Source organism: Triticum urartu, chromosome 2, assembly GCF_003073215.2.
Source record: "Triticum urartu cultivar G1812 chromosome 2, Tu2.1, whole genome shotgun sequence".
NCBI classification, from domain to species: Eukaryota; Viridiplantae; Streptophyta; class Magnoliopsida; order Poales; family Poaceae; genus Triticum; species Triticum urartu.
Window position 1 is genome coordinate 115,877,226 of NC_053023.1, and position 5,319 is coordinate 115,882,544.

Genomic DNA, 5,319 nt, shown 5'->3' on the forward strand with positions numbered 1-5,319 from the left:
CGGGCGCCGGTTCAGGCGGAGGCGGTTTTCACGGCAAGGGCCATTCGGGTAACTAGGGTGGCTATAATCAGCAACCCAGCCAAAGTAATCAGCAACAACATCAGCAACAGTCGGGGTATCAGAGTTACACAAAACAGTTGAATAGTGCGCAGTACCACATATTTACCACTAGTTTATGCAAGAGGGACCAGAAACTTCATAGGAGGGCTGTAAATGCTGTTGAGCCGGTGATTCCACATTATTTGAGATGATCAGAACATCCTATTGTGTGGAGTAGGCAAGATCAGCCTCCCCGGGTTGATAATCCGGGTCACTTGGCCTTGGTGGTGGCACCCTAGGTTGGTGGATATAAGTTCACTAAGGTACTCATGGACGGAGGCAGTAGCATCGACATCCTCTATTATGAGATGTTTCGTCATATGGGGTTGACTGATAAGAGTCTTAAACAATCCAACACGGTTTTTCATGGTGTCGTGCTAGGTAAGTCGGCATACCCAGTTGGTAAGATTGAACTGGAACTAGCCTTTGGGGATGAATATGATTCCAGGGCTGAGAAGTTAACTTTTGAGGTGGTTAAGATCAAAAGCCCATATCATGCTCTGTTTGGACGGTCAGCTTATGCCAAGTTCATGTCTCGGCCGTGTTATGTGTATCTGCAGCTCAAGATGCCGGGTTATAAAGGCACCATCACAGTAGATGGAAGCCTGAAAATAGTCCTGGAATCTGAAGAGGGTGATGCTGCTTATGCTGAGTCTGTTTGTGCGATAGAGGATTTAAAGTTTTATAAAGATAATGTTGACCCGGCAAACAGGACGTCTTTGAAGAAACCAACTACGGAGCATGAACCGGTGTTGAAATTCAAATCAGCTGATGACACCAAGATGGTTGATTTCGTGCCTGGCGACTCATCCAAATAGTTCATCACCAATGCCAACTTGGATCCAAAACAGGAAAGTGCACTCATTGAGTTCATCTGTGAGAACCGGGATATCTTTGCATGGAAGCCTTCTCACATGCCGGGTGTCCCGAGAGAACTCACTGAGCACACTCTTAATATTGATCCGAAGTTCAAACCGGTCAGACAGTTTCTTCGGCGGTTTAACGAGGAAAGGCACAAGGCCATTGGAGAAGAGGTGGCCCGGCTCTTGGTGGCTGGGTTCATTGTTGAAGTTTTTCACCCAGAGTGGTTGGCTAACCCGGTGCTTGTACTAAAGAAGAATGGCACCTGGCGCATGTGTGTAGATTATACCGATTTGAACAAGGCTTGTCCGGTCGACCGTTTTGCTCTCCCTCGTATTGATTAGATCATTGATGCTACGGCGGGTTGTGAGCATTTGAGTTTTTTGGATGCCTATTCGGGTTATCATCATATCAAGATAGCAGTTAAGGACCAGGAGAAGACAACTTTCATCACTCCGTTCGGAGCCTTCTGCTATGTGTCTATGCCTTTTGGGCTTAATAGTGCCCAGGCGACTTATCAGTGTTGTGTGCAGAATTGCCTTCACAATCAGATTGGGCATAATGTTCATGCTTATGTGGATGATATAGTGGTGAAATCTAGAGAGAAGGAAACCTTGGTAACTGATCTAAAGGAAACCTTTGATAACCTCCGGGTCTACAAGATGATGCTTAACCCGGCCAAGTGTGTTTTTGGAGTCCCAGCTGGCCAACTTTTGGGTTTCTTGGTGTCTAACAGAGGTATTGAGTCTAACCCGGAGAAAATTAAGGCAATTACATCTCTGGCCACAACGATGTGCATCAATGACGTTCAGCGGTTGGCGGGTCGCGATGCTGCCTTAAGCTGGTTCATAAGCCGGTTAGGGGAGAAGGCGATGCCTTTGTATCAAATGATGAAAAAGGTAGATGACTTTGTCTAGAGTGACGCTGCTAACTCTGCTTTTGAGGATCTGAAGAAACAGCTCGCAGAGCCGCCGGTTCTTGCTGCTCCGGTTGAGAAGGATCCATTGTTGTTGTACGTGGCTGCTAACTCACATGCTGTTAGTGCGGCCATTGTTGTGGAACATAAGGAGGGTGGCAAAGAACATCCAGTTCAACGGCCGGTTTATTACGTCAGTGAGGTGCTCATTGAGTCTAAACAGAGATATCCACATTGTTTATGGGGTGTTCATGGCAAGCCGGAAGCTCAAGCATTACATTTAGGGTCACCCAATTACTGTGCTTAGCTCTGCTCCTCTAGGAGACATTATTCAAAATAGAGAAGCCACAAGACGAGTCGCCAAGTGGGCCATTGAACTTGGATCTCATGGTTTAAAATATGTGCCACATACTGCGATCAAGTCTCAAGCACTGGTTGACTTCATTAATGACTGGACAGAGTTATAGATACCGGAGGAGAAGCCAGACAACACATATTGGGCAATTCATTTTGAAGGGTCCAGATAATTGGAAGGCTCGGGGGCTGGAGTTGTTTTAACCTCTCGTCGAGGTGACAAATTTTGTTATGTGTTGCGATTGATGTTTTTGTGCACTAACAACGCAGCTGAGTACGAGGCCTTACTTCATGGTCTTCGAATGGCTTAGGAAATCAGTTTGAGCCGAGTACAATGTCTAGGTGCCTCGGATCCGTTAGCTCAACAAGTATCAGGAAAATGGGATTCTAAGGATCCTCTCATGGCGGCTTTTCCCCGTGAGGTCGACCATGTGGCTGGGTATTTCAAAGGTTATCAAGTGGAACACATTGACCGCAGAAAGAATGAAGCGGCCGATGCCTTAAGCCGGTTGGCATCTCAGCGTAAGCCGGTGCCACCGAACACCTTTTTAGATGTTTTACATAACCTGTCTGTTAAGTTGCCTACAGACGAAGATTTGGCCATTCCTGACCCGGAGGTACAGTTGGTGGCGGCTCTTCATGTTATTCCAGATTGGACAGTGCCGTTCCTGGCATACATGACGCGGGGCGAGTTGCCAGAGGACGAGACCTTGGCCCAAGAGATAACCCGGCGGTCCAAGTTAATGACGATTTCTGACAGAGAGTTGTATCATCGCAGCATCAGTGGGGCGTTTCAACGTTGTGTTTCTCCTGTAGAAGGTCAAGAAATACTTCGTGAGATCCATGAAGGGTATTGTGGTCATCACGCCGGGACAAAGTCTCTTGTGGCCAAAGCTTTTCATCATGGTTTTTACTGGCTAACGGCTCACGCTGATGCGGAGGATCTGGTCAGTAGGTGTGATGAATGTAAAAAAATTGCCCGATGAGCGTATGTGCCAGCCCATGAGTTGCGGATGATTCCAATCACTTGGCCATTTGCAGTTTGGGGGCTTGACATGGTTGGTCCTTTCAAAAGGTCCAAGGATAAAAAGACACATCTTTTAGTGGCAGATGACAAATTCACAAAATGGGTTGAGGCAGAGCCAGTCAGCAAGTGTGATGCAGCCATGGCGGTTCAGTTCATGAAAAAGGTGATTTTTCTCTTTGGTTTTCCACACAGCATTATCACTGACAATGGCACTAATTTGTCCCAAGATGCTATGGAGGAGTTTTGTCAACGTGAGCATATCTGGCTTGATGTTTCTTCTGTAGCTCACCCTCAATCCAATGGTCAGGTTGAGAGAGCAAATCAAGAAATCTTAAAAGGACTCAAGCCCCGGCTTATGGTTCCCTTACAACGGACGCTGGGTTGTTTGGTAGAGGAATTACCCTCGGTGTTGTGGAGTATCCACACCACTCCTAACAGGTCTACAGGTTATACACCTTTCTTCATGGTTTATGGAGCGGAAGCAGTGCTGCCTAGTGACATCCGTCATGACTCGCCTCGCGTGGTGGCTTACGTTGAAGCTGATAATGAACAAGCCCGACAGGATGCACTTGACTTGTTAGATGAGGAGAGAGACTTCGCAGCGGCTCGATCAACAATTTATCAACAGGACCTGCGCTGTTATCACAGCCGTCGGGTTAAGTCCATGACCTTTCAAGAAGGTGACCTGGTGCTCCGGCTCATCCAGGATCTGTCTGATGCACACAAACTATCCCCGCATTGGGAAGGACCTTTGTGGTCAGCAAGAATTTAAACAACGGGTCATATTACCTCATTTACGTTCGAGAGCAAAAAGACTCATGTTAGTCGGAGGAGGAGACCCACCAGCCGTGGAACATTGCTCAGCTTCGGCCATACTACACCTGAGCTACCGGCTCTCGTCATGTACATACTTTTACGTTGTATATATTATGATACGTAATAAAGCAGGAGCTCTGTCTTTTTCCTCTTCAAAGATCATATATCTTTACTATTTTCAGTATTTAAATGACTATTAAGGAGCTGATCGTCACTGAATTTAGCTTAACCTTTTTGGTCCGGCTTATGATCGTATTCAAATCTAACTGTAAACCTCATGGTCACTTGGGGGCTTCCTGTTCAAACATAGGTCGTATTCGAACCAAACAAAACATAGCTGTTGTAACCCTCTTGATCGGCTCAAAGCCAAACTCACTAGGGGGCTTCTTGATCATATCCGAATCATAGCTTAACCCCTTTTTGGGTCCGAATTGGATCGTATTCGAATCAGGGTCGTTAAAAACCTCTCAAGGTCATTTGGGGGCTTCTTGTTCAAACATAGGTCATATTCGAACCAAAGAGAACATAACTGTCGGTACCCTCTTGATCGGCGCAACGCCAAAGCCACTGGGGGCTATATGATCGTATTCGAATCTTAGCTTAAGCCCTTTGGTCCAGTTTACTGATCGTATTTGAATCAGAAACCCCCAAATTTATGTTGTTTGAAATCTGCTATTTTGTCTTATTGGTTTTTATTGTCTCAAATCTAAACTATCGGTATGGTTTTTATTTAAGCCGGCTTGACTATTTGACAATAAGCCGCCAAGGCATGATAGTCATCAGGTATATGGAAGCATTGACTTCTCAAAAAAGATTGGGTCATCAACTTCATCATCCGGATAATGAAAACTTGCAGTCCAAAAACACAGGTATGACAGTGATGTTCACGAACAGCTTTTTTAGCCTTGTTTGTCTTTTCCAATATGACAATTTCATAAAGACATATACCGGGTGTTTTTGACCCGTTCGGTGTTAAACCACCAGGCCAGCTCTTTCACTTTTTGTAGGAGCGAAGTTAAAACATTGCAGATGTAATCAAAGATGTGCTGGCAAAGAGTAGTATGCAACATTTTGTGTGCGATGGCATAAGCAACACATACAATTTTCAAGCTAAATCTATTACAAGGCTTTGAGCGCCCACAAGATGGTTATGACTCTCCCCTCGCCGGTTCACCTCCTTCTACTGATTGGAAGCTAGGATTGGACCAGTCAAAGCCGTTCGGAGCAATGAACTTCGCTTCATCAT